Source organism: Carcharodon carcharias, chromosome 2, assembly GCF_017639515.1.
Source record: "Carcharodon carcharias isolate sCarCar2 chromosome 2, sCarCar2.pri, whole genome shotgun sequence".
In the NCBI taxonomy this organism is placed as follows: domain Eukaryota; kingdom Metazoa; phylum Chordata; class Chondrichthyes; order Lamniformes; family Lamnidae; genus Carcharodon; species Carcharodon carcharias.
In genome coordinates this window covers 239,626,702-239,649,309 of record NC_054468.1, presented here as the reverse complement: position 1 = coordinate 239,649,309, position 22,608 = coordinate 239,626,702, and the positions used below count along the sequence as shown (strand labels likewise).

General features: G+C 47.1%; 1 protein-coding gene across 2 annotated transcripts in view; it reads right to left on the bottom strand.

The window, feature by feature from the left end:
• Positions 1-21,974, bottom strand: part of ncoa1 (nuclear receptor coactivator 1) — a 131,887-nt gene extending 109,913 nt beyond the window's left edge. The window contains exon 1 of one of the 2 annotated variants that reach the window (XM_041216914.1): positions 21,859-21,974. The gene's annotated coding sequence lies outside the window, so the exon portion shown is untranslated. The remainder of the gene's footprint in view (positions 1-21,858) is intronic. The other variant, XM_041216924.1, reaches the window with a different exon arrangement.
• Positions 21,975-22,608: the final 634 nt, after the last annotated feature.

The following is a 22,608-nucleotide window of genomic DNA, read 5'->3' as shown; positions in this document are numbered from 1 at the left end:
GATCCAACATGTAGTGATGGAGGAGCCTCAATCCTTGACTCTGACCAACAGGTGTGAGATCTGACTACCTGTGTGGATGGGGAGAAGGGCTGCAAGGTGGATGAAGGGACTGACCATGGCACCATGGTGAAGGATGCCATTTAGGGGGGTGGGGGGGGGGAAGAGTGAAGAGGAATGTGGAGACAGTATAGTCAGGGGGATAGAAACTGTTCTCTACAGCTGCGACCAGGAGTTCCGAAGGTTGTATTGCCTGCCTGGTGCAGGGTTAAGAACATTGCCTTGTGGTTGGAGAGGAGCTTGGACTGTGAGGAGGAGAATCCAGTTGTCACTTTTTTTATATATTAATTCATGGGATGTGGGCTTCGCTGGCTGGGCCAGCATTTATTGTCCATCCCTAGTTGCCCTGGAGAAGGTGGTGGTGAGCTGCCTTCTTGAACTACTGCAGTCCATGTGGTGTAGTCCACAGTGCAGTTACAGAGAGAGTTCCAGGATTGTGACCCAGTGACAGTGAAGGAACAGCGATATATTTCCAAGTCAGGATGGTGAGTGGCTTGAAGGGAAACTTCCAGGTGGTGGTGTTCCCATCTATCTGCTGCCCTTGTCTTTCTAGGTGGTAGTGGTCGTGGGTTTGAAAGGTATTGTCTAAGAAACCTTGGTGAATTCCTGCAGTGCATCTTGTAGATGGTACACACTGCTGCTACTGTGTGTCAGTGGCAGAGGGAGTGAATATTTGTGGATGGGGTGCCAATCAAGTGGGCTGCTTTGTCCTGGATGGTGTCAAGCTTCTTCAGTGTTGTTGGAGCTGCATTCATCCAGGCAAGTGAAGAATATTCCATCACACTCCTGATTTCATATAGATGGTGGACAGGCTCTGGGGAGTCAGGAGGCGAGTTACTCATTGCAGGATTCCTAGCCTCTGAACCGCTCTTGTAGCCACAGTATTTATAGGGCTGGTCCAGTTCAGTTTCTGGTCAACTGTAATCCCCAGAGTGTTGATAGTGGGGGATTCAGTGATGGTAATGACATTAAATGTCAAGGGACGATGGTTGGATTTTCTCTTGTGAGAGATGGTCATTGCCAGGCCCTTGTGTGGCACAAATGTTACTTGCCACTTGTCAGCCCAAGCCTGGATATTGTCCAGGTCTTGCTGCATTTGGACATGGACTGCTTCAGTATTTGAGGAGTTGCGAATGGTGCTGAACACCGTGCAATCATCAGCGAACATCCCCACTTCTAACCTTATGATGGAAGGAAGGTCATTGATGAAGATGGTTGGGCCGAGGACACTACCCTGAGGAACTCCTGCAGTGATAACCTGAAACTATGATGGCTGACCTCCAACAACCACAACCATCTTCCTTTGTGCTAGGTATGCCTACAACCAGTGGAGATTTTTCCCCCTGATTCCCATTGACTCCAGTTTTGCTAGGGCTCCTTGATGCCACACTCGGTCAAATGCTGCCTTGATGTCAAGGGCAGTCACTCTCACCTCACCTCAGGAGTTCAGCTCTTATGTCCATATTTGAACCAAGGCTGTAATGAGGTCAGGAGCTGAGTGACCCTGGCGAAACCCAAACTTGGCAGTGAGCAGGTTATTGCTAAGCAAGTGCCACTTGCTCGCACTGAAGATGACCCTCTCATTCCAATGCGGAGACGGTGGCATAGTGGTATTGTCAGTGGACTAATATTCCAAATACCCAGGGTAATAATGCTCTGGGGACTTGGGTTCGAATCCCGCCAAAGCAGATGGCGAAATTTGAATTCAATAAAAACCTGGAATTAAAGGTCTGATGATGACCACGAAACCATTGTTGATTGTCATAAAAACTGGTTCACTAATGTCCTTTAGGGAAGGAAATCTGCCATCCTTACATGTGATTCTTAACTGCCCTCTGAACAAGGACAACGAGGAATGGGCAATAATTGCTGGCCTAGCCAGCGACACCCACATTCCATGACCAAAATTTAACAAAACTTTACTGATGATGGAAAGCAGACTGATGACGGAGAGCAGACTGATGGGCCAGTAACTGACTGGGTTGGATTTGTCCTGTTTTTTGTCAACAGGACAGACCGGGGCAATTTTCCACTGGAAAATTTGCTAGGGGCGCAGCAAGTTCTGGAGCACTATTGCCGGAATATTGTCGGGGCCTATAGCCTTTGCACTATCCACTGTCTTCAGCCATTTCTTGATATCACATGGAGTGAATGGAATCGGGTGAAGACTGGCACCAGTGATGCTGGGGACCTGCGGAGGAGGTTGAGATGGATCAGCACTTCTGGAGACCATAAGAACATAAGATGTAGGAGCAGAAGAAGGCCATTCGGCCCATCGAGTCTGTTCCGCCATTCAATGAAATCATGGCTGATCTAATAATTCTCAACTCTACTTTCCTGCCTTTTCCCCATAACCCTTGATTCCCTTATTGATTAAAAATGTCTATCTCAGCCTTGAAATAGTTAATAACCCAGCCTCTACAGCCCTCTGTGGCAAAGAATTCCACAGATTGACTACCCTCTGAGAAGAAATTCCTCCTCATCTCTGTTTTACGTGGGCACCCCCTTACTCTGAGATTATGCCCTCTGGTCCTGGACTCTTCCACAAGGGGAAACAATCTCTCAGCATCTACCCTGTCAAGACCCTTAAGAATCTTATATATTTCAATAACGTCACCTCTCATTCTTCTAAACACCAATGAGTACAGGCCCAACCTACTCAACCTCTCCTCATAAGAAAATCCCTCCATACCCAGGATCAACCTAGTGAGCCTTCTCTAGACTGCCTCCAATGCCAGTATATCTTTCCTTAGGTATAGGGACCAAAACTGTTCACAGTATTCTAGCTGTGGTCTAATTAGTGCCTTGTATAGTTTTCGCAAGACTTCCCTATTTTTATACTCCATTCCCTTTGAAATAAAGGCCAACATTCCATTTGCCTTCCCTATTACCTGCTTAACTTGTATGTTAGCTTTTTGGGATTCATGCACGAGGACTCCCAAATCCCTCTATGCTGCAGCTTTCTGCAATCTTTCTCCATTTAAATAATATTCAGCTGCTCTATTCTTCCTGCCAAAGTGCATAGCCTCACATTTTCCCACATTATATTCCATCTGCCAATTTTTTGCCCATTCACTTAACCTGTCTATATCCCCCTGTAGACTCCTTGTGTCACCCTCACCACTTGCCTTCCCACCTATTTTTGTGTCATCCGCAAACTTGGCGATAGTACATTCACTTCCCTCATTCAAGTCATTAATATATATTGCAAATAATTGAGGTCCCAGCACTGATCCTGGTGGCACTCCACTAGTTACAAGTTGTTATTCTGAAAATGCCCCTCTTATCCCAACTCTTTGTCTTCTATTAGTTATCCAAACCTCTATCCATGATAATACACTACCCCCAACACCATGGGCTCTTATCTTATTAAGTAGCCTTATGTGCGGTACATTATCGAATGCTTTTTGGAAACCAAATATATTACATCTAATGGTTCCCCTTTATCTATCCAGCTTGCTACCTCCTCAAAGAATTCGAATAAATTTGTTCAGCATGATTTCCCCTTCTTAAGCCATGTTGACTCTGCTTAATTAGATTAGGTATTTCTAAATGCTCTGCTTTTACATCTTTTATAATAGACTCTAACATTTTCCCAATGATAGAGGTTAAGCTAACTGGCCTATAATTACCTGTTTTTGTCTCCCTCCCTTTTTGAGTAAGGGTATTACATTGGCGATTCTCCAATCCTCTGGGACTTTTCTAGAAACTAAGGATTCTTGGAAGATTACTACCAGTCCATCCACCATCTCTGTAGCCATTTCCATTAATATCCTAGGATGCAACCCATCAGATCCAGGGGACTTATTGGCCTTTAGCCCCATTAGTTTCCCTAGTACTTTTTCTTTAATGATAGTTATTATATTTATTTCCTCCCCCACTTTTTCCCCTTGGTTATTTAGTATTTTTTGGAATGCTATTGGTATCTTCTACTGTGAAGCCTGAAGCAAAGTATTTATTCTACTCCTCTCCATTTCCTGGTTTCCCCATTATTATTTACCCAGCCTCATTCCCAAAGGGGCCTATGTTCACTTTGACCCTTCTCTTCCTTTTTATATATTTGAAGAAGTTCTTACTGTCCATTTTTATATTACTTGCTATTTTACCTTCAAAGTTTATTTTCTCCCTCTTTATTATTTTTTGGTCATCTTTTGTTGGTTTTTAAAACTTTCCCAATCCTCTGGCTTACCACTAATCTTTGCCACATTGTATGTTTTTTCTTTCAATTTGATACTATCCTTATCTTCCTTGGTTAACCATGTTTGGTTTATCCTCTTCCTTGAATCCTTCTTCCTCACTGGGATATATCTTTGTTGAGAGTCATGAACTATTTTCTTAAACGTCTGCCAACGTTCATCAACCTCCTTTTCTGCTAAACTCGTTTCCCAGTCCACTCCAACCAACACTGCCCTCATTCCACTGCAATTATCCTTATTTAAGTTTAGTACAGTTGTTTCCGACCCAAGTTTCTCACTCCCAAACTGAATGCTAAATTCAGCCTCATCTTTTGCACTGATGTGCTGGGATCCCCCATCATTGAGGGTGGGGATATTTGTGGATCCTCCTCCATTGAGTTGTTTAATGGACCACCGCCATTCACGACTGGATGTGGCAAACTGCAGGGCTTAGATTTGATCTGTTGGTTGTGGGGTCACCTAGCTCTGTCTATCACTTGCTGCTTATGTTGTTTGGCATGCAAGTAGTCCTGTGTTATAGCTTCACCAGGTTGACACCTCATTTTTAGGTATGCCTGGTGCTGCTCCTGACATGCCCTCCTGCATTCTTCACGGAACCAAGGTTGATCCCCTTGCTTGATGGTAATGGTAGAGTGGGAGATATGCCGGACCATGAATTTACAGATCGTGTTTGAGTACAATTCTGCTGCTGCTGATGGCCCACAGCGCCTCATGGATGCCCAGTCTTGAGGTTCTAGGTCTGTTCGAAATCTATCCCATTTAGCATGGCGGTAGTGCCACACAACATGATGGAGGTATCCTCAGTGTGAAGGATTTCACAGCAATTGTGTGATGGTCAGTCCTACATGGACAGATGCATCTGCGACAGGCAGGTTGGTGAGGATGAGGTCAAGAATGTTTTTCCCTCTTGTTGGTTCCCTCACCACCTGCCGCAGACCCAGTCTAGCAGCTATGTCCTTTAGGACTCGGCCAGCTCGGTCTATGATGGTGCTACCGAGCCACTCTTGGTGATGGATATTGAAGTCCCCCACCCAGAGTACATTCTGCACCCTCAGTGCTTCCTCCAAGTGGTATTCAACATGGAGGAGCATTGATTCATCAGCTGAGGGAGGGCGGTACGTGGTAATCAGCAGAAGGTTTCCACGTTTGACCTGAAGCCATGAGAGTTCATCGGGTCCGGAGTCGATATTGAGCACTCCCAGGGCAACTCCCTCCTGACTGTATATCACTGTGCCCCACCTCTGCTGGGTCTGTCCTGTCGGTGGGACAGGACATACCCAGGGATGGTGATGGTGGAGTCTGGGACATTATCTGTAAGGTATGATTCCGTGAGGATGACCATGTCAGGCTGTTGCTTGACTGGTCTGTGAGACAGCTCTCCCAATTCTGGCACCAGCTCCCAGATGTTAGTGAGGAGGACTTTGCAGGATCGAGAGGGCTGAGTTTGCCATTGTCGTTTCCGGTGCCCAGGTCGATATCGGGTAGTCCGTCTGGTTTCATTCCTTTTGTCATGGCCCACATGGGAACGACATAGGGAGAACCAGGAATGATGTTCTGCTAAGGGAATTTGAGGAGCTAGAAACCAAATTAAAACACTGACCATCAAAGATAATCTTCTCTGCACTGTTACCTGAGCCATATGTCATTGGCATAGGGTCAAGCAGATTGGAGAATTAAACGCGTGACTCATGAAGGGGCTTCAATTCATGGGGCACAGGCATCAGTACTCAGGGAAGAGGGAGCTATTCCAACTGTGACCAGTGTCCCGGCCAACTGTATAACTAGGGTCGTGTATAGAGCTTTAAAGTAACAGGGTGGGAGGGTTTGGGTGAAGTTAGATTTAGAAATCCAAAGGGAAAAGTTGAGATAATATGATGGTGTAGCGATATAGGTAAAGACAAGGACAGTGGGACAGTAAGGGACAGAGGGTTTAAGATACTACATCAGTGATCATTGTCTATGCAGTAAATGCTAGTAGAAAATAATGTAAAAGTTCTGTATCTGAATGTACGAAGCATCCACCTTAAATTAGATAAACTAGTGGCACAAATAGAGATAAATGGTTTAGATCTAATTGGCATTACAGAGACGTGGTTACAAGGTGACCAAGGTTAAGAAATAAATATTCCAGGGTACACGACATTTTGAAAAAATAGGCAGGATGGAAAATGAGGAGGGGTAGCCTGATGATAAACAATGACATAAGGACTTTAGTGAGAAAGGATCTGGCCTTGCCAGAAAACTCTAGAGGGAGTAGGTTATAGGACCATAACAGTAGTTATATCATAGGACAGAGCATTACACAAGAAATCATTGGTGCTTCTAACAAAGGCAATGTAATAGTGAGAGACTTTAATCTTCATATAGGCTGAGCCAATCAAATTGGGAATGGTGGTCTGGAAGATGATTTTGTAGAATACTTTTGTGACAGTTTCCTGGAGCAATACGTTGTGCAACAAACTAGGGATAAGGCTAAAATAAAAATACCTGGAAAAACTCAGCAGGTCTGGCAGTACCTGCGGAGAGGAACACAGTTAACGTTTTGAGTCCGTATGACTCTTCATCAGAACTAAGTAAAAATAGAAGAGAGGTGAAATATAAGCTGGTTTAAGGCGGGGGGGACAAGTAGATCTGGATAGAGGGCCAGTGATAGGTGGAGATAACCAAAAGATGTCACAGAAAAAAGGACAAAGAGGTGTTGAAGGTGGTGATATTATCTAAGGAATGTGCTAATTAAAGGTAGAAAGCAGGACAAGCAAGGTACAGATAGACCTAGTGGGGGTGGGGTGGGGTGAAGGAATCGATAAAGGCTAAAAGGTAGAGATAAAACAATGGATGGAAATACATTTAAAAATAATGGAAATATGTGGGAAAAGACAAATCTATATAAATTATTGGGGAAAAAAAGGGGGGGATCGGAAAGGGGGTGGGGATGGAGGAGAGAGCTCATGATCTAAAATTGTTGAACTCAATATTCAGTCCGGAAGGCTGTAAAGTGCCGAGTCAGAAGATGAGGTGCTGTTCCTCCAGTTTGCGTTAAGCTTCACTGGAACAATGCAGCAGGCCAAGGACGGACATGTGGGTGTGAGAGCAGGGTGGAATATTGAAATGGCAAGCGACAGGGAGGTCTGGGTCATGCCTGCAGACAGAACGAAGGTGTTCTGCAAAGCAGTCACCTAGTCTGCGTTTGGTCTCTCCAATGTAGAGGAAACTGCATTGGGAGCAACGAATGCAGTAGACGAAATTGAGGGAAGTGCAAGTGAAATGCTGCTTCACTTGAAAGGAGTGTTTGGGCCCTTGGATGGTGAGGAGAGGGGAAGTAAAGGGGCAGGTGTTGCACCTTCTGCGGTTACATGGGAAGGTGCTGTGGGAGGGGATTGAGGTGTATGGGGTGATGGAGGAGTGGACCAGGATGTTCCGGAGGGAATGACGCCTGCGGAATGCTCCTGGGGGTTGTGAAGGGATGATGTGTTTGGTGGTGGCATCATGCTAGAGTTGGCAGAAATGGCGGAGGATGATCCTGTGAACGTGGAGGCTGGTGGGGTGATAAGTGAGGACAAGGGGGACCCTATCATGTTTCTGGGAGGGAGGAGAAGGCGTGAGGGTGGATGAGTGGGAGATGGGCCGGACACGGTTGAGGGCCCTGTCAACCACCATGGGTGGAAAACCTCGGTTAAGGAGGAATGAAGACATGTCAGAGGAACTGTTTTCGAAAGTGGCATCATCAGAACAGATGCGACGGAGGTGAAGAAACTGAGAGAATGGGATGGAGTCCTTACAGGAAGCCGGGTGTGAGGAGCTGTAGTCGAGGTAGCTGTGTCGATAGGTTTGTAATGGAAATTGATGGACAATCTATCACCAGAAATTGAGACTGAGAGGTCAAGGAAGGGAAGGGAAGTGTCAGAGATGGACCATGTGAAAATGATGGAGGGGTGGAAATTGGAGGCAAAATTAATACATTTTTCAAGGCCCAGACGAGAGCATGAAGCAGCACCGAAGTAATCATCGATGTACCGGAGAAAAAGTTGTGGAAGGAGGCCGGAGTAGGACTGGAACAAGGAATGTTCCACGTACCCCATAAAGAGACAGGCATAGCTGGGGCCCATGCGGGTACCCATAGCCACACCTTTTATTTGGAGGAAGTGAGACAAGTTTAGGGAGAAATTGTTCAGTGAGAGAACAAGTTCAGCCTGACTCTCTCCCCTTGTCCAGTCCCTTCCCACCTACATCCGTGATTCCTCTCACGCCTACATCATATCAACAATTTCCAGTTCCCTGGCCCCACCGCCTCCTCTTCACCATGGAGGTCCAATCCCTCTACATCTCCATCTCCCACCAGGAAGGTCTGAATGCTCTCCGCTTCTTCCTCGAACAGAGGCCCGAACAATCCCCATCCACCACTACTCTCCTCCGTCTGGCTGAACTTGTTCTCACGCTGAACAATTTCTCCTTCAACTCCTCTCACTTCCTCCAAATAAAAGGTGTGGCTATGGGTACCCGCATGGGCTCCAGTTATGCCTGTCTCTTTATGGGGTATGTGGAACATTCCTTGTTCCAGTCCTACTCCGGCCCCCTTCCACAACTCTTTCTCCAGTATATCGATGATTACTTCGGTGCTGCTTCATGCTCTCATCTGGATCTGGAAAAATTTATTAATTTTGCCTCCAGTTTCCACCCCTCCATCATTTTCACATGGTCCGTCTCTAATACTTCCCTTCCCTTCCTTGACCTCTCAGTCTCAATTTCTGGTGATAGACTGTCCACCAATATCCATTGCAAGCCTACCGACTCCCACAGCTACTTCGACTACAGCTCCTCACATCCCGCTTCCTGTAAGGACTCCATCCCATTCTTTCAGTTTCTTCGCCTCCGTCGCATCTGTTCTGATGATGCCACTTTCAAAAACAGTTCCCCTGACATGTCTTCATTCTTCCTTAACCGAGTTTTTCCACCCACGGTGGTTGACAGGGCCCTCAACCGTGTCCAACCCATCTCCCGCGCATCCGCCCTCACGCCTTCCCCTCCTTCCCAGAAACATGATAGGGTCCCCCTTGTCCTCACTTATCACCCCACCAGCCTCCGCATTCAAAGGACCATCCTCCGCCATTTCCGCCAACTCCAGCATGATGCCACCACCAAACACATCTTCCCTTCACCCCCCCACCCCCCCCCATCCCGGCGGCATTCCGCAGGGATCATTCCCTCCTGGTCCACTCCTCCGTCACCCGCTACACCTCAACCCCCTCCCACAGCACCTTTCCATGCAACCGCAGAAGGTGCAACACCTGCCCCTTTACTTCCCCTCTCCTCACCATCCAAGGGCCCAAACACTCCTTTCAAGTGAAGCAGCATTTCACTTGCACTTCCCTCAATTTCGTCTACTGCATTCATTGCTCCCAATGCGGTTTCCTCTACGTTGGAGAGACCAAATGCAGACTAGGTGACTGCTTTGCAGAACACCTTCGGTCCGTCCGCAAGCATGACCCAGACCTCCCTGTCGCTTGCCATTTCAACACTCCACCCTGTTCTCATGCCCACATGTCCGTCCTTGGCCTGCTGCATTGTTCCAGTGAAGCTCAATGCAAACTGGAGGAACAGCACCTCATCTTCTGACTAGGCACTTTACAGCCTTCTGAACTGAATATTGAGTTCAACAATTTTAGATCATGAACTCTGTCCTCCATCCCCACCCCCTTTCTGATCCCCCCCTTTTTTTTCCAATAATTTATATAGATTTGTCTTTTCCCACATATTTCCATTATTTTTAAATGTATTTCCATCCATTGCTTTATCTCTACCTTTTAGCCTTTTTTGATTCCTTTACCCCACTCCACCCCCACTAGGTCTATCTGTACCTTCACCCCACCCCACCCCCACTAGGACTATCTGTACCTTGCTTGTCCTGCTTTCTACCTTTAATTAGCACATTCCTTAGATAACATCACCACCTTCAACACCTCTTTGTCCTTTTGTCTGTGACATCTTTTGGTTATCTCCACCTATCACTGGCCCTCTATCCAGATCTACTTGTCCCACCTCCGCTTCAACCAGCTTATATTTCACCTCTCTTCTATTTTTACTTAGCTCTGTTGAAGAGTCATTTGGACTCAAAACATTAACTGTGTTCCTCTCCGCAGATGTTGCCAGACCTGCTGAGTTTTTCCAGGTATTTTTACTTTTGTTTTGGATTTCCAGCATCCACATTTTTTTGCTTTTATCTTAGGGATAAGGCTATGTTAGATCTAATATTGTGCAATGAGGCAGGGATAATTGGGAAATAATAATTATAATACAATTGAATTCCATATTATGATTGTAAACAATCACAAACAAGAAACTTAAACTAATACACAGGAATTACATAGATATGAAGGCAGAGCTGGCTTAGGTTAATTGGGTAAATAGACTAAAAGGTATTGAACAGTGGGAAACATTGAAAGAAACAATTCAAAATGTTCAACAAAAATAAATTCCTTTGAAAAGCAAAAACTCCGCAAGAAAGTCCCATCCATGGCTCACTCAGGAAGTTAAGGATAGTCTTAGGTTACCAGAAGAGGCTTAAAATGTTACAAAAACCAGTAGCAAGTCTGAGGATTGTGAATGTTTTAGAAACCAGTAAAGGGCCACCAAAAAGTTGGTGAAAAAGGAAAAAATAGAATGACAGTAAGCTAGCCAGAAATATAAAACCAGATTGTAAGAGCTTTTATAAATATATAAAAAGGAAGAGAGTAGCTAAAGTAAACGTTGGTCCCTTTGGAAACAGGCAGGAGAAATTGTCATGGGAAATGAGGAAATGGCAGAGGCATTGAACAAATATTTTGTGTCTGTCTTTACAGTGGAAGACACAAGTTTCACACCAGAAATAGGCAGTAACCTAGGGGCTAAAAAGAGTGAGGGAATTAATATCAGCAAAGAAAAAATATTGGAGAAACTTAAGGGACTAAAATCTGACAAATCCCTGGGACCTCATGACTACACCCTAGGGTTCTAAAAGAGAGAGCTGCAGAAATGGTGGATGTGCTGGCTATGATTTTCCAAAATCCCTTAGATTTTGGAATGGTCCCACTAGATTGGAAGTTAGCAATGTAACTATTCAAGAAAGGAAGGGGAGAGAAAACAGGGAACTGCAGGCCAGTTAGCCTAACATCAGTCATCAGGAGATTGCTGGGATCTATTATTAAAGAAGTAAATGGATACAGTACAGGAGGCCCTTCGGCCCATCTGTCCACAGTGGTGGACAAAGATCTGACGACACTAATCCCATTTTCCAGCACTTGGTCCATAGCCCTGGAAACTATTGCAACACAAGTGAATATCTAAATATTCTTAAATGTTACGAGTTTCTGACTCAACCACCCTTTCAGGAGTGAGTTCCAGACTCCCAACACCCTCTGGGTGAAAAACTTTCTCCTCAACTCCCCTCTTAGCCTTCTACCTCTTACCTTAAATCTATGCCCCTGGTTATTGACCCCTCTACTAATGGAAAATGTGTCTTCCTAACCGCCCTATCTATGCCCGTCATAATCTTATACACCTCTATCAGGTCCCCTCTAAACCTTCACTGCTCCAAGAAAAACAGCCCCAGCCTATCCAATCTTTCCTCATAGCTCAGACCCTCCAGCCCAGGCAACATCCTGGTGAATCTCCTCTGCACCCTCTCCAGTGCAATCACATCCTTCCTATAATGTGGTGACCAGAACTGCACACAGTACTCCAGTTGTGGCCTAACCAGTGTTTTTTAAGGTTCCAGCTTAACCTCCCTGCTCTTGTATTCTACGCTTCGGCTAATAAAGGCTGGTATCCCATATGCCTTCTTAACCACCTTATCTACCTGCCCTGCTACCTTCAGGGATCTATGGATATGCACACCAAGGTCCCTCTGATCTTCAGTACTTTCCAGGGTCCTACCATTCATAGTGTAATCCCTTGCCTTGTTAGCCCTCCCCAAGTGCATTACCTCACACTTTTCCGGGTTGAATTCCATTTGCCACTGCTCTGCCCACCTGACCAGTCCATTGATATCCTCCTGCAGTTTACGGCTATCCTCCTCACTATTTACCTCCCTTCCAATTTTCATGCCATCTGCGAACTTCTTGATCATACCCCCTACATTGAGTCAAAATCATTTATGTACACCACAAACAGCAAGGGCCCCAGCACCGAGCCCTGTGGAACCCCACTGGAAACAGACTTCCAATCACAGAAACATCCCTCTACCATGGCCCTCTGCTTCCTGCCTCTCAGCCAATTTTGGGCTCTTACTTTCTTGACCAGTCTGCCATGAGGGACTTTATCAAAAGCCTTGCCAAAGTTCATGTAGACCAAATCAAATGCATTACCCTCATCAACACTCCTGGTTATCTCTTCAAAAAATTCAATCAAATTTGTCAAACACAACCCTCCCTTAACAAATCCAAACTGACTATCCCTGATTAATCTGTGTCTCTCCAAGAGCAGATATATTCTGTCCCTCAAGATTCTTTCTAGTAAATTCCCAACCACTGAGGTTAGACTGACTAGCCTGTAATTTCCTGGTCTATCCTTTCCTCCCTTTTTTAGTAATGGGACAACGTTAGCAGTCGTCCAGTCCTCTGGCGCCTCACCCGTGGCCAGAGAGGATTTGAAAATTACTGCCAGGGCCCCTGATATCTCTTCACTTGCCTCGCTCAACAGCCTGGGATACATCTCATCCAGGCCTGCGGATTTATCTTAACACTACATTTAGAAAATTATAGTATCATCACACCATGAAGAAAAAAAGTCTTAAAAAATTGTTTCTCTTCCATATTCTCTTGTTTAAATTCTGTTTTTTAAAAAAGGACAAAGGCTAACTCATCAACCTCCTGGAAGGTAACACCCCTTGCATTGTAAGAACATTCCAGCCAAGCCAACACAAAGGGCTAGTAGACAAGAGATCTACACCAGTCCGCTCTGGACAAAGGTAGGGCTACTGGGACTCAGCTCTAATGTTATGCTAATGGTTCCACAGTTATCTGCACAAAATACAATGGGTCCTTAAAGTACATCGTTAGCCGAATAGCTTGACTCGAAACCACCCTGGCACATGACCAAGACCTTTTTTTTATTATTCATTTATGGGATGTGGGCGTTACTGGCTGGGCCAGCATTTCTTGCCCATCCATAATTTCCCTTGAGAAGGTGGTGGTGAACTGCCTTCTTGAGCCGCTGCAGTCCATGTGATGCAGGTACACCCTCATTTGTGTTAGGGAGGGAGTTCCAGGATTTTGACCCAGCGACAGTGAAGGAACGGCGATATATTTCCAAGCCAGGATGGTGAGTGACTTGGAGGAGAACTTGCAGGTGGTGATGTTCCCCATGTGTCTGCTTCCCTTGTCCTTCTAGATGGTAGCAGTTGTGGGTTTGGAAGGTGTTGTCTAAAGGGCCTTGGTGAGTTTCTGCAGTGCATCTTATAGATGGTACACACTGCTGCTGCTGTGCATTGGTGGTGGAAGGAGTGAATGTTTGTGGAAGGGCTGCCAATCAAATGGGGCTGCTTTGTCCTGGGTGGTGTCAAGTTTCTTGTTGCAGCTGCACTCATCCAGGCAAGTGGGGAGTATTCCATCACACTCCGGATTTGTGCCTTGTAGGTGGCGGACAGGCTTTGGGGAGTCAGGTGGTGATTTACATGCTGCACGATTCCTAGCCTCTGACCTGCTCTCGTAGCCACAGTATTTATATGGCTAGTCCAGTTCAGATTCTGGTCAATGGTAACCCCCAGGATGTTGATAATGGGGGATTCAGTGATGGTAATGCCATTGAACATCAAGGGGTGATGGTTGGATTCTCTCTTGTTGGAGATGGTCATTGCCTGACACTTGTGTGGCGCGAATGTTACTTGTCACTTGTCAGCCCAAGACCTGAGTTGTTTGAATTGCTTCAATTATATAGCTTTCGGATTCTGTCTTCAGTTGTGGTTTAACCTCAGAAGGGAAACCAGACTCCAGGCGAGCAGCTTGCCTCTGAACTCCCTATCTTTCAAAATCTGATCTCCAGAAGGAACATCACGTATTTCGCCTACAGAGTGAACTAAAACCCAGGGTATAAGAATACTTTGCTGCATCTTTAATCACCTCAACCTACAACCAAGTTGCTGGGACCAAGACCAGGAATTATGCCGGACAAATCCACCTGAAAGAACCTTCATTGGTTACTGGACTCTCATGAATTAATGCCAAATCCTTATGTTTTTTTTTAAATAATTCGCAATTTGTAACTTCTTTCCCTTCCTTTCTATCTTGTGTACTCGTGAGTGTGAATGTGCTGCAATCTACCCCTCAGGTTTTGAATGTGTTAGTAAATCCTAGTTTTGTTTCATCTTAAAGCATTTGCTGTGGGATTATTGTTAACACTCAACCTCATAAACCAGGGTTTGGGAAACACACCACGGCCCATTTCAACAATAGAAAGGGTGATAAGGAAACAATTTAAAAATAGAATTAAAACTACAGCTGTCATGGGCAGAAGGGGGGAACAGTAATAATAATTCAAACCGCCTCAAAATTGAGTCCATAACAGAATTGGGAGCTCATGTCCAGGATTAATCCATTTCTAAATTTGACTAAAGTGCACAAAAATCTATCCAGAGTCCAAATTTTAAAACTAGTCTGAGTCGGATACTGAATTCAGTGGCTGAAATTATTTGTAAGACTAATTCACGTACCGCAGCAAATTCTTTTGCTCTCACATTGGAGCAATGTGGTAAATTATACTACAAATAATGGTATGGAAAAGGAAGTACCAACTAGTGAAATCTTAGCCCCCACTAAGCCGGAGACAATTGAGAGTTGTAGCCGGGAAAACCCAGATAAAAGTTCCTTTTGAGGCCAAAAAGCCCGAGGTACTCCAGATACTGTGAGGCTTTAGACCTCAGTCAGAACAAATAGAAAAATCAGCACCAAAAACTGATTGGAGACCTGTGGCCAAGATAATTACCATAGCCGCAAAACAGCTGTAAGAGCTGGAAAGGAGGAGACTAGAGGAAGAGTTCCAGGAGAGAGGACGAGAGAGAGAGAGAGAGAGAGAGAACGGGCTCACCAGCAACAGATACTGGAGATGAAATTAAAAACTCAAGAAGCAGAGAGGGAATTCCAAAAGGAAACGGAAAGGAGACAAAGGGAATTAGCTATACTCCGGGGAAATGACTTGGTGGGATCCCAAGCGCACTGTGCCCTGAGAAGCCAGGAAAATCCAGAGAGGCTGAGCTACCCAAATGATTTCAGCAAAGCTCTGCAATAAGGCCGAGGCTGATAAAAGTTCAGAGGCCCTGCAGGGGGGCAAAAGAACCGATCGGGGATAAGGTGGCTCAGGGAAAGTGACCTGGATTTAAAAGGCTGAGATCGGGCCGGTAAAGCTCACAGGGGTCAGGAAAATGGATTTCAAAAGAGATGAAGGGAGTGAGCCAGAGACCGAATTGGCCGACACCTCCTTTGCTAAATTAAACAGGGAACAGGGCCATTCCCCCGGCAGCTCAACTGATAGTGAGGGAGCTGCCTCACACAATCAAAGAGCCACATGGCAGAGCAGTAAAAGCTAGCCAGCCCAACGTGAGCCACGGAGTCCCAGAGGACATGGGACCGAATAGGAACTGGCCCATATCTACAGCAATTAAATTGGGAAGTTCATTATGCGTGAATAATGACTAGAACAAGCGTTGCAGTTAACTCCCAGGCATCCGAAACCGGCCGGCAGCGCTCAGCAGAGGAGCCGGGGGAAGCAAAAAGGCTGGGATGGGAACAGCAAAGGCTGGAGGAGATGCAGCCAAAGAGGGGGTAGTGGAATCCTTCTCCCCAGAGATGACTAGGGACACATAGTCCCCAGACCCAGCCAGCAAATTTAAAAAGGGAGCCCATATCCCTGCTGGATGAGCCGGAGGTCTGGCTGTCTGAAGCCTGGAAAGTCCGCGAATTGTACTCAGCTGGTGAGGAAACCACCTTGCCCAGATTTAAACCAAAGGGAGCCGGCCGGTGCTGGGCGAGGAGGGGGTCAGGTTTCCCAACCTGCCTTTCTGAATTTCGAGGCAGGCCCGAGGGATTCCCAAATACCTCCAGAGCAAGTGAGGAAACTGCCTCACCCTGTTGAAGAGCCGCAGGACATAGCAGCTGAAGCTAACCCAGCTCATAAGCAAGGATATCCCCAAAGATATGGGAGAGAATAGGGACACAAAAAGGTTCCAAACCAGGCAGAACAATTTAAAAAGGAAAGAAGCTTGTACCCCTGCAGGACGAGCAGGGGGTCTGGTAGCCCACACTGTCTTTCCAACACGAGAGGGAGAACAGGGAAGGCCCCAAGCAGACATGCAGATGTGAGGGAGATGCCTCACCTAGTTGATGAGCTGCAGGGCAGTGCAACAGGAGCTCAGCAGCCACCCGAGGGCAATAGTGTCCCAAACAAAATGGGATAGGTTGAGAAACAAGCCCTCCCTGAGGTAACAGGTCAGGGACAGACAGTAACCGCCCTTAGCACTACCACAAGGGGAGTTCAAGTGTAGTTAGAACCAAATTGAACCCAGAGCCTAATCAGCCAGAGAATGTCTGCCAGAGAGCGGACACATCTCAGGGTAGCCAGGAGGGGTCCAGTGAGGAGGAAGAACAGGAGGCTTCCCCAGTTGAACCCCTAGCTGCCAGGTCCCAGAATCTCAAATACCCAGTCTGCAACCCTGCCCCAAGGGCAGTGGGAGGATGGAGCTTCCCTGCCCAAGAAATTTAAAGCAATTCACAGGGATCGGCTGGAGGGTACCCCACCACTAGTCCATGGCATGGATGTGGGAGATCTCCCGCCAATAAATCGAAAGCCCTCTCAGTGAGCCCCAACCAGCTAGCTGGGTTAGGTAGGAAACCCAGCCTTTGCTGGACCCCAATCTAGCTGAGCTCCAGAGCAGCTGGAGCTCCTCCATTACCCTGGAGATGGATCTTGCAGCCTTTTAACCAACACATTGGCTGACACCCTGTCCCGTGTGTAACCCTGAGAACGCAGCAGAGAACTTTCCACCCCTGCTAGCTGTGTATTTTTGTTTTTCTTCAGTAGTGAACAACAGGATGAATGTATGTCTCCTTACTTTTTTTCTCTTCTCCTTGAACATATTTTGAAAAAAAATGAAATAGAATTCATTTTTTTTCCCAACATGGAGGCATGCCATGCTAAGAAGGCATACAGAAAAATCTTAAAATTTTGTTTCTCTTCCATATTCTGTTGTTAAATTCTGCTTTTGGACAAAAGCTAACACATCAACCTCCTGGAATGTGACACCCCTTGAATTGTATTGACATTCCAGCCAAGCCAACACAAAGTACTAGTAGACAAGACATCTACAACAGCCAACTCTGGACAAAGGCAGAGCTATTGGGACTCCTATCTCCAACGTTGTGCTAATGATTCCTCAGTTATCTGCTCAAAATACAATGGGTTTTAACAAGGATCCTTAAAGTACATAACAAAAACAGAATTACCTGGAAAAACTCAGCAGGTCTGGCAGCATCGGCGGAGAAGAAAAGAGTTGACGTTTCGAGTCCTCATGACCCTTCGACAGAACTTGCGTTCGAGTCCAAGAAAGAGTTGAAATATTAAAGGATCCTTAAAGTACATAGTAGCTGAATGGCTCAACCTGGAACTGCCCTGTCACATGACCGAGGCTTGAGCTGTTTGAATTGCTTTAACATGCAGCTCTTGGATTCTATCTTCAGTTGCAGTTTAACCTCAGAAGAGAAGATCAGATTCCAGGCTAGTAGCCTGCCTCTGACCCCCATCTCTCTCAAAGTCAGATCTCCAGAAAGAATTCTGCATTTCGTCCACAGAGTGAACTGCCTCCCAGAATACAAGAATTCTTTGCTGCATCTTCAACCGCCTCAGCCGAGTTCTTAGGACCAAGATCAGGAATTCTGCCAGGTAAAGCCACCTAAAAGTATCTTTGCTGGTCATGGACTTACTGGACTCTATATGCCAATATCTTATGACTTTTTTTTAAACTAACTCGCAATGTAATTTCTGCCTTTCTCTGTTTTTCTACCTTGTACGCTCGAGTGTGAATGTGCTGCGATCCCTCAGGATTTGAATGTGTTAATAAATCCTAGTTTTGTTTCACCTTAAAAGAATTTGCTGTGTGATTATTGTTAATATTTGACCTCAGAAACGGGTTTGGGAAACACACCACAGCCAATTTCAACAAGAGAAATGGTAATAAGGGAAACAAAATTAAATTAGAATTAAACCTACCATTGTCAGGGGCAGAAGGGGGGAACAGTGATAATAATTCAGACTACCCCAAACTCGAGTCCATAACAGAATGATCAAAGCCAACAAGGTTTTACAAGGTTTTAGTGTTTGACAAGTTTATTAAAGGATGTAACTAGTAGGGTAGATAAGGGAATCAGTACATTTGATTTACCTGGATTTCCAAAAGTTATTTGGGGGGATGGTGGTATTGTCACTGGACTAGTATTCTAGAGACCTAGGGTAATGCTTTAGGGAACTGGGTTCAAATCCCACCATGGCAGATGGTGAAATGTGAATTCATTAAAATTTTGGAATTAAAAGTCTGATGATGACCACGAACCCATTGCCGATTGTCAGGAAAACCCACTGGGTTCACTAATGTCCTTTAGGGAAGGAAATCTTGTCCTTACCCAGTCTGGCCTACATGTGACTCCAGACCCACAGCAATGTGGTTTACTCTTAAAAGCCCTCTGAACGAGGGCAATAAATGCTGGCCTAGCCAGCAGCACCCAAATCCCATGAATGAACAAAAAAAAAGTGCTATGCCAAAGTTTAATATCCTAGAGTTGGGGATAATATATTAGTTGATATATATATAATATACAGTATGAGTTGATATATATATCATATACAGTATGAGTTGATATATATATAATATACAGTATGAGTTGATATATATATATAATATACAGTATGAGTTGATATATATAATATACAATATGAGTTGACAAGCTGTAATTAGTGGAGAGCCATAAGGATCAGTGCTGGGGCCTTAGCTATTTACAATCTTGGACATAGAGGCAGACCAATGTCCATTAGAAAGACAGGTGAGAATGCAAGTTGTGAGGAGGACACAAAGAGGCTGCAAAGAGATATATCCAGGTTAACTGAGTCAGCAACAAGATGGAGATGGAGTACTATGTGGGGAAGGGAGAAGTTATTCACTTTGGATGGAACAATAGAAAAACAGATAAAAGCAAAATACTGTGGATGCTGGAAACCTGAAACAAAAACAAAAATTGCTGGACAAAATCAGCAGAACTGACAGCATCTGTGGAGAGAAAGACAGAGTTAATGTTTCGAGTCTGTATGACTCTTCCTCAGAATAGAAAAGCAGAATTTTTTTTAGGAAGCATGAAACTTGTAAATGTTGATGTTCAGAGGGACTTAGGTGTGCTCATACAAGAAATGCAAAAATTAGCATGCAGGAACAGAAAGCAATTAGGATTGGCATGTTGGCCTTTATTGCAAGGGCATAGATCCACAAGCACACACTCGCAGGCACACACACGCAGGCCACTCACACACAAACACAGGCAGGTATGTGTGTGTGCACGCACATACACACACAAACAGGTGCACACACACATATATACACAGGCACGTGTGCGTGCACAGATTTACACACAGGCATGCATGCGCACATACACACGTGCACATACATGCACAGATGCACACATACACAGAGACACCGGTCACGGCAGTATTACCGCACAGAGACACTTGCTATGGCAGTATTACAACAACAACTTGTATTTATATAGAAACTTTAAAGTGATAAATCATTCCAAAGAATTTCACTGTAATGTTATCAAACAAAACCTGACACGAGCCTCATGTAACAACATCGAAGTGATGACCAACAGCTTGGACAGAGTATTAGGTTTTAAAGAGTGGTTTACAATAGGAAAGTACCTAGAAAGGTGGTGAGATTTAGAGATAGAATTCCAGTGGTAGAATGTTCAATAGGCCAGAATTGGCCGAGTGCAGAGATCCAGGGGTAGTGAGGTTGGAGGAGATCACAGAGACAGGGAAGGGCAAAGCCATAGTGTGATTGGAAACATGGGTGAGAATTTAAAAATAGAGACATTACTTAACCAGGAACCAGTGTAGGTCAGAAAGCACAGGGGAGATGGCCAAGATGGACTTGGCGTGATTGATGGAACACAGGCAGCAGGAGTATTTGAATCACTTCATGTTTGCACAGGAGGAGGGGCGCCAGCACACTGGAATGGTCAAGTCTGGAGGTAACAAATGCATGAGGAGCAGGAGAGCTAAGGCAGGAGTGAATTCAGGCAATGCTACAGAGATGGAAGGAGGTGATCGGAATGATTTGTCTCAGTGGGGAGTGCTCGTGCCTCTGAATCAGAAGGATGCGGGTTCAGGTCCCACCCCAACACTCGAGTGCAGTACTGAGGGGAGTGCCACACTGTTGGAGGTGTGGTCTTTTGGATGGGACATTAAACCAAGGGTCCTGCCTGCCCTCTGGGGTGAATGTAAAGGTCCCATGGCACAATCTGGAAGGAGAGCTGGGCTAGAATATTTATCTCTCAATTAACATGAAAGGAGCGGGTAGCCACATTGCAGCTTGCTGTGCACAGGCTGGATTTACAGTGGAGGCCATTCAGCCCATCGTGCCTGCCCCACACAGACTACAATTCCAAAACTGTCAATTCCTCTGAGGCATTGGGTGGTGGGGAAAGGCGATATATAAATGCAAGTTTTTTTTAAATGGTGCAGACAGGGTGGTGGTGGAGGGGGGGGGGGGGTTAGCGGTGGTGTGGTGGGGGGGTTAGCAGTGGTGGAGAGAGGTGGGGGGTTAGCGGTGGTGGTGGGGGGGGTTAGCGGTGGTGTGGTGGGGGGGGGGTTTAGTGGGGGTGGGGGGGGGTTTAGCGGTGGGGGGGTTAGTGGGGGGCGGGGTTTAGCGGTGGGGAGGGTTAGCGGGGGCGGGGTTTAGCGGTGGTGGGGTGGGGGCGGGGTTTAGCAGTGGTGGGGGGGTGGGGTTTAGCAGTGGGGTGGGGGGGTTAGCGGGGGGGCGGGGTTTAGCGGTGGGGGGGTTAGCGGTGGCGGGGGGCGGGGTTTAGCAGTGGGGGGGTTAGCGGGGGGGCGGGGTTTAGCGGTGGGGGGGTTAGCGGTGGCGGGGGGCGGGGTTTAGCGGTGGGGGGGTTAGCGGTGGCGGGGGGCGGGGTTTAGCGGTGGGGGGGTTAGCGGTGGCGGGGGGCGGGGTTTAGCGGTGGGGGGGCGGGGTTTAGCGGTGGGGGGGTTAGCGGGGGGGCGGGGTTTAGCGGTGGGGGGGTTAGCGGGGGGGCGGGGTTTAGCGGTGGGGGGGGGCGGTTAGTGGTGTCTCCCCCCCTCCCCCTCCCCCCCCCGGGATGATGGTCATTTCCCAGGCTGGGGAAATTCCTGCTTCTCCCACATTGGGGCCTGAGTTTCGCTTCACATCTGGAACCTGAAGTGTTTTTGCTGCGACTTGGAGGATTTTTTTGATCCTTTGACACGGACGAAAACCGAACTTAAAAAAAACACCCTCCATAATAATATTAGAGCGGAGAGAGAAGGGATTTCAAAGACCCTAAACCCGAGACCTGTCACTCACCGTGTCGGATAGAAGCCAAACTCGATCCCGCCGCCTCACACCAAACCCAGGCCCCGAGGCCGCAGCCGCTCCGCCGCCATTTCAGCTTGTTTACCTTGCGCGATCCCGGTCCTCCCGCCACCAGGCAGCGCTGCCGCCCGGTCCTCCCGCCACCAGGCAGCGCTGCCGCCCGGTCCTCCCGCCACCAGGCAGCGCTGCCGCCCGGTCCTCCCGCCACCAGGCAGCGCTGCCGCCCGGTCCTCCCGCCACCAGGCAGCGCTGCCGCCCGGTCCTCCCGCCACCAGGCAGCGCTGCCGCCCGGTCCTCCCGCCACCAGGCAGCGCTGCCGCCCGGTCCTCCCGCCACCAGGCAGCGCTGCCGCCCGGTCCTCCCGCCACCAGGCAGCGCTGCCGCCCGGTCCTCCCGCCACCAGGCAGCGCTGCCGCCCGGTCCTCCCGCCACCAGGCAGCGCTGCCGCCCGGTCCTCCCGCCACCAGGCAGCGCTGCCGCCCGGTCCTCCCGCCACCAGGCAGCGCTGCCGCCCGGTCCTCCCGCCACCAGGCAGCGCTGCCGCCCGGTCCTCCCGCCACCAGGCAGCGCTGCCGCCCGGTCCTCCCGCCACCAGGCAGCGCTGCTGTCCGCTCATTAGTTAGCGCCATCTGGTGGAGCGGGCTTGTCAGTCCCTATTTCGATATTGGAGGCGATGTGGGGAGGGGCTTGGGACATCATGGGTCATTCAAGCCTTTCAAACCTGTTTATCCATGGGTTGAG